This window comes from Protobothrops mucrosquamatus, unplaced genomic scaffold (assembly GCF_001527695.2).
Source record: "Protobothrops mucrosquamatus isolate PMUCROS unplaced genomic scaffold, P.Mucros_1.0 scaffold718, whole genome shotgun sequence".
Lineage (NCBI taxonomy): Eukaryota > Metazoa > Chordata > Lepidosauria > Squamata > Viperidae > Protobothrops > Protobothrops mucrosquamatus.
The window spans coordinates 144548-151660 of NW_015386998.1; positions in this window are offsets into that span (position 1 = coordinate 144548).

The window sequence follows — 7113 nt, forward strand, 5'->3', positions numbered from 1 at the left end:
GATAGGAATTTTATAATTTAGTTTATAATAATATTTCTTCCAAACTCTTAATAAGGCACTTCTTAAAATATGAGCCTTAAAATTTTTATCTACCTTTTTATCATAAATTAAATATGCCTGCCAACCAAATAACAAATCCCATCCTTCAAGAGAGAGTATATTTCTATTTGTTAAATTTAACCAATCACTAATCAATGTCCAAACCACCGCATCATAATACAATTTTAAGTTCGGGACTTTAAGCCCTCCTCGTTCCCGTACATCTTGTATAATCTTAAACTTAACTCTTGGCTTCTTGCCCGCCCAAATAAACTTATTAATACCCTTTTGCCAATCCTCTAAATTAACATCTTTTTTTAAAATAGGAATCATTTGAAACAAAAAAAGAAATTTTGGAAGAATATTCATTTTTACCACTGAAATTCTCCCCAGCAAGGATAATTGTAATTTTTTCCAATCATTTAAATCCTTTTGCACCTTTACCCATAAAGTTTCATAATTATTTTTATACAATTTAGCATTAGAAGCTGTAATATAAACTCCCAAATATTTTACCTTTTTAACCATTTCAAAACCTGTGAGCGTAACTAAAATATCTTTATAATTCATAGACATATTTTTCGGTAATATTTTAGTCTTATTGCTATTTACCTTAAAACCAGAAACTTTCCCATATTGTGCAATAATTTCAACCAAATCAATTACCGAATCTATTGGCTGAGTTAATGTTAACACCAAATTGTCAGCAAAAGCTCTTAACCTATAATCATTCTTATTAACCTTTATTCCCTTTATTATAGAAGACTCACGAATTTTAATTAATAAAATTTCCATTGTTAATACAAATAACAATGGAGATAATGGACATCCCTGTCTAGTTCCTTTTTCAATTTTAAATGCTTCTGTTAACCCCCCCCCCCCATTAACTATAATCTGTGATGATTGCTGTTGGTAAATAGCCTTAAGAGCGGACAAACATTTTTCCCCAAAATTCATTTTCTCTATAACTCGGAACAAGAACCCCAATCTAATTGATCAAATGCTTTTTCAGCATCCAAAAATATAAAGGCAGCAGGAATTTGATTATTCTTATCCAAATATTTAATTAAATTAATAATTTGTCTTACGTTATATTTCATATATCTTCCAGTTATAAATCCAGATTGATCACTATGAATCAATTGGCTCAACACTTGCATTAATCTATTTGCCAATACTTTTGAAAAAATCTTATAATCTGTATTCAATAAAGATATAGGTCTATAATTCTTAGGTTGAGTCAAATCCTGACCCTCCTTTGGAATGAACGATATAAAAGCAGTTCTCCACGACGGAGGTACCTCTTCACCTAACAAAATACTATTAAACAATTCCTTTAACGGTTCTATCATTTCTTCAGATAACATCTTATAATAAATTGCTGTTAGTCCATCTGTACCAGGAGCCTTACCAACTTTTAATTGCTTAATTGCCCCCTTAATCTCCTCAGAAGTTATTAAACAATTCATCTTTTCCCTTTGATTACTTGACAATCTAGGAAAATGTGCCTGCTGTAAATAATTGTCTATTTCTTCAAGTTGTATATTTTCAAAAGCATATAACTTAGAATAAAAATCCCAAAAGCTCTTTTTAATCAAATTTTGTTGAGATGTCGCTTTGCCATTATAATCTACTTTCTCTATAGTTCTTGACTTCTGCTTCTTTCATAGTTGGTAGGCCAACCATCTTCCAGGTTTATTTGCATTACAAAATGTATTATGTTTCATGTACCTTAAACTAGTTGCAGTCTGATCTGTTATTAACATATTAAATTGCTCCCTAAGCACAGTTATAGATACTTTTAAATTATTATCCAGTGGATTTGAAATAAAAGCCTTTTCTTTTAATTTAATCTCATCCTCTAACTCTTTTCGTTTTTGCATCTGTTTATGCCTATAAACATTGTTCATATAAATCAAAATGCCTCTCATATATGCTTTGCTAGCATCCCAAACCATTGAAATCGAAGTATGTTTATGCATATTCAACCAAAAAATTCTTTCAATTGGTCTCTACATTTCTGCAAGTTTATATCATATCTGAATAAGTTTTCATTCAGTCTCCAAGTTCTTCTGTTCCCCTCTTCAGCAAATAATTCCATCCATACAGGACTATGATCTGACAATGTCCTAGGAAAGATCTTAATATTCTTCACCCTAGAAAAGAAATCATTAGTAATTTAAAAAAATCAATTCTAGAATAAGATTGATGCCTATCTGAAAAAAAAGTGAAATCTCTTTCTTCCATATTTTGTTCTCGCCAAATATCCTTTAATTCCAATTCATCCTTCAGATCAAAAAAGGTTTTGGGCAGTGTTGAACTAAACAGGAACCTTTCTTGTCTCTTCGTGAATCTAAAACTCCATTCCAGTCTCCCCTCATAATAACAGATTTGTAATCCAATTGATTTAATTTCTGATGTACCAATTTATAAAACTGTTTCTGTTGTTGATTTGGAGCATATAATCCGATAATAAGACATTTCTTTCCATTCAATAATATTTCAATAAAAACATATCTTCCTTCTGGATCAAAATCAATTAATTTGGGCAAGAACTCTTTCCTCACATAAATAACTACCCCGCCTCTTTTCTGAGGCGCAGGTGCCATAAAATGTATTCCCAACCGTGAATTAGTCAGATATTTTTGATCCTTTGCTGTAATGTGAGTTTCTTGTAAACATACAACATCATTTTTATGTTGTTTCAAATAATGAAATATCTTTTTTCTTTTCTGTGGAGAATTCAAGCCATTAACATTCCAGGTCAGAAACCTTGCCATCTTTAGTGGCAGAGAGCCTCTGGAACGCTCCTTGTAAATCAGCGGTTACTGATCTCTTCGGCCTCGCATCTCCCACTGGCTCTGAAATAACTTGCTGCGCTATAGGTGCAACTTCCACTTTTTGCTGCTCTCTTTCCTTGCGTCTATGAGCTGCACAGGTCATTCTTTGTAACTTCGGATCATCTTTAATTTCCATAAGTTGCTGCTTAGCTTGATCTTGTAGTTTTGTAGCACTTGATGACATAGCTCCCTCAGCCACCTGCTCTTCAAGAATTCCTTCCTTTCTGGTACCTCGTGGAGATGATGATGAACCCGCTTTCAGAATTGAGATATAAAAATCTCTTGCTTTCGAAACCGAGTTGAGCCTGTAGCGTGTTTCCAAGTAATTCACAATTATACCAACAGGTATATCCCATCTAAATTGAATTTGTCGCTTTTTCAACTCTTCAGCCAGAAAGGTGAAATCCTTCCTTCTTCTAAGTATTTTGGATGGTATCTCTTTTAAAATTATAACATCTTGTGCCATAATTTGAAATCTCTGCTTATAAAAGGCTTGAATAATTTCATTACGGATTGATCTTCTAGAAAAATAGATTACAACATCTCTTGGAAGATTTCTCTGTCTTGCAACCCATGAATTAACTCTGAAAATTTTTTCCATTTCTCTCATAATTTCTTCAGGTTGACAAGACAAAACCAAAGCCAAATCTGCTGCAATCTCTTCCTCCAAATTTTTTTGAGCATTTTCCTTCAATCCCCTTATTCTCAAAGCATATTCCATTTCTCTATATTGTGACATAATAACCTCATTTTGAGTTAAATCCACGTTCTCCTCCACTTTTCCCAATCTGAATTCCAGACTTTCAACATGTTCCTCCACTTCGTCCACCCATTCATCTATACATTCTACATGGACTGCCAAGCCTTGAAGCACAAACAGTATGTCATCTCTCATCTCTGCATTTTTCTTTTCCAAAAGCTCCTCTGTCTCTATTCTAATCTGTCTTACATTGTCCTTCAAAGCATCATGTAATTGCATTGCATTGTTCTTCAAAGCATCCTGTAATTCTTTCAGTGTAAATGCCGGAATTGGGGGAGAAGGCGGAAGAGTCTTAGCTTTGGGCTGCTGTGATGTTTGAACAACTGGGGAGGAGATTGTGCCTTTCTGAGGAACAGAAGTTCCCACACATTTTGAAGCCATTTTTCTTTTCTCTTTCTTCTATCTTATATTTTTATTTTTCTTCTTCCTCTTTAAAATATTGTAGAGTCTCGTAAAAGCAACAAATACTAAATGTATAAAAGGAGACAGAAAGCTTGCCCACCAAAAGCAACAAAGAAGCAAATCCACTACAAAGTTTCTTCTATATCCAGAAAAGTGAAAGTCTCTTATATCTTCTGTCAGAAAAGAAAATGCCCTTCCGCAGCCATATTTCTTCTTCTTCTAGTTTAAACAAAAAGTGAAGAAGATACTTATTTGTTTCCAGAGTTAAAGTCACAATTTATTCAAAGTCCAATCCTCCTGGTTAGCTCTGTCTGCTTATAGTTTCTACTCACAGTGTCTTTAAACGGCAGAGGTGGAATCAGCATCTTGCTTTGTTCAGAGAACAAAGGCAGCCCGAGGAGCGGAGAAGTCCCAGACTCCGGGGGAGTTCACACCTTAGCCCTCACAAAAGACAAATTATGAGGGCTAGGGAACTCTACCCCTATCTAGGAAGCTCACACACCCCTTTGCCCGGGGAGGGGGATTCCGAGCCGCGGAACAGCTGTTGCACGCTGTTCCTGCGGCTTTGACGCATCCTCGGGGCAGACAGCTCAAAGAAAAGCCGCCATCGGCGCCTGATCGCCACCAGAAGCTCCAATATCTTTTTTGTTGTATGGTATTAGCTTTTTTTTTTTGCTACTGCTGCACACTGCTGGCTCATGGTTAAGTAATCATCCACTAGGACTCCAAGGTCCCTCTCACAGTTACTGTTTCTTAAGCCAGGTCTCACCCAATCTGTACTTATACCTTTGATTTTTCCTGCCTAAATGTAAAACTTTGCTTTTCTCCACATTGAAACTTAATTTGTTGGATAGGGCCCATTGTTCAAGTTTGTCAAGATCTTTTTGGATCCTGAGTTTGTCTTCTGGGGTGTTGGCTACTCCTGCCAGCTTGGTGTCATCTGCAAATTTGATGAGTTCCCCTTCAATTCCCTCATCTAAGTCATTGATGAAGATATTGAAGAGTACTGGGCCTAAGATGGAACCTTGTGGTACCCTACTGCTTCCTTCTCTCCATGTAGATGTAGTGCCATTGATGACTACTTTGTTGAGTACGGTTTGCCAGTCAGCTACAGATCCATTTGGTGGTGATGTTGTCTATTCCACCTTTTTCTAGCCTACCAAGGAGTAGGTTGTGGTCTACTTTATCAAATGCCTTACTGAAGTCTAAGTATGCTACGTCCACAGTATTTCGCTGGTCTTTTAGTTTAGTCACTTTGTCAAAGAATGAAATAAGATTGGTTTGGCATGATCTGTTTTTAACAACCCGTGCTGGCTACTGGTTATAACTATAACTACCAAGATAGGAGATTGCCATCATATATAAATTGTTCTATATACACTGAATTCTATTGAAGACAGAAATGAAAGAAGCACATAAATTCTTTTTTTAGAAAATGGTCTTTTATTGAAAGCCAGAGAAATTTCCATGTTGAAAGAGTTGAGCACATTTTGTCTTTTCTAATGTCATATATAATCACATACATTCTACTTCCAAGTAGCAAGCAACACTTAGCTTTGTGGTATCCTTGAAACAGTGCCTCCAGAACTTCCCTGCTTATTTCATCTCAGTCTTTTATATGACTCTTTGTAAAATACAACACGAGGAGAGGAGAGGAGAGGAGAGGAGAGGAGAGGAGAGGAGAGAAGAGAAGAGAAGAGAAGAGAAGAGAAGAGAAGAGAAGAGAAGAGAAGAGAAGAGAAGAGAAGAGAAGAGAAATCTCTCCAGCTATTTACTGGTTGGTGGCATTACTCTGCTAAACTTGGCTGTTCTCAGAAAAACTAAGCAGAATTCTTAGATGGAAGATGATCAAGAAATCACTCTTGATTTTATCTGAGATATAGAAAAATATATTGGGAGAAAGCAATGGCAAACCATTTCCATATTATTGTCAAGAAAACTTTAGAAATATGTCCATATAGGCACTGGGAGTTAAGAGTATCTTTGTATCTTTTCCTTCTTAAAGAGATATTAATTTAACACATAATCTGATTTATCAGATTAAAATTGCTAATCCATTATTGGTGTCCCATTACTTTTGATTCAATCACTTGGCGTCACAGAGCTGTAAAATAAGAGTGACCCAACTGTTATCCACAGCTCTTCATCAGCTGTGAATGCATAGATTTTTTGTACAACTCTTCTCCTTCTTCTGTTATTGCTAACTTGGATTGTATACCTCTACTACATCCCCCTAACTGCTAACTTTTGGTTGGCAGCAATGAATGTAGCAAAGTAGAGACTGGATGTGGTGGGAGAGAGTGGATAATGGCCAAAAAATCATAAGTGTATATATAAAAAAATGGGCATGTCCACTTTCTGCTTTGCCTATATCTCCTTTGGGCTGCCAAATCTCCCCGTTCCCTTCCAGAAAAGAAGAGGAAGATGTAAACATTAACATATGTGATTTTGATTTTTGATTCATGCCTGTGCATCCATGAGAATGAATGACATTGTCAGACTGGCCACAGCCTGCTCCCTAGGAAAGAACGACCCATGATTCCATAAATATTGGAAAAAAGGTACTTTTACTAGAGATGCTGAGTGTAGGATGAGCAAGGCAAGCTCTAAAGAAAAACCACATGAAAAGCATATTGTTATGGTTCTGATAGACAAGACCAAATAAATCAGAACTCTGAGGCTTGAGATTTCCTCAAAAAACATGTTTATTGGTTACATAGTATTGGCACGGTCAAAAGTGAAACCAAGTCTGTTTCTCTCTTCAAAAAGAAACAATATTACAAAGTTAACTTCCCACCCCAGTGCTATGCAATCAGCTACATTCCCCAATAGAAGAATTTGGCGGAATTTCTACTCAAATGCTCAAGTCCCCATCTAACTGACAAAATGACCTTAGTTCCCACGGGGCAGTAAAATGTTTAGACTGGTAGAAATTCTCTGCACCCCTTCCCATTATTGTGGCAACCTAGAACGAGCAAACATGTTGTAGAGTTGTTGTAGAGTTGACAGTGAGACTCCCCTAGAAAGAAAGCAAGTCCTGTAAATGAAACAAAAATGCAAGTTAAGAATCCC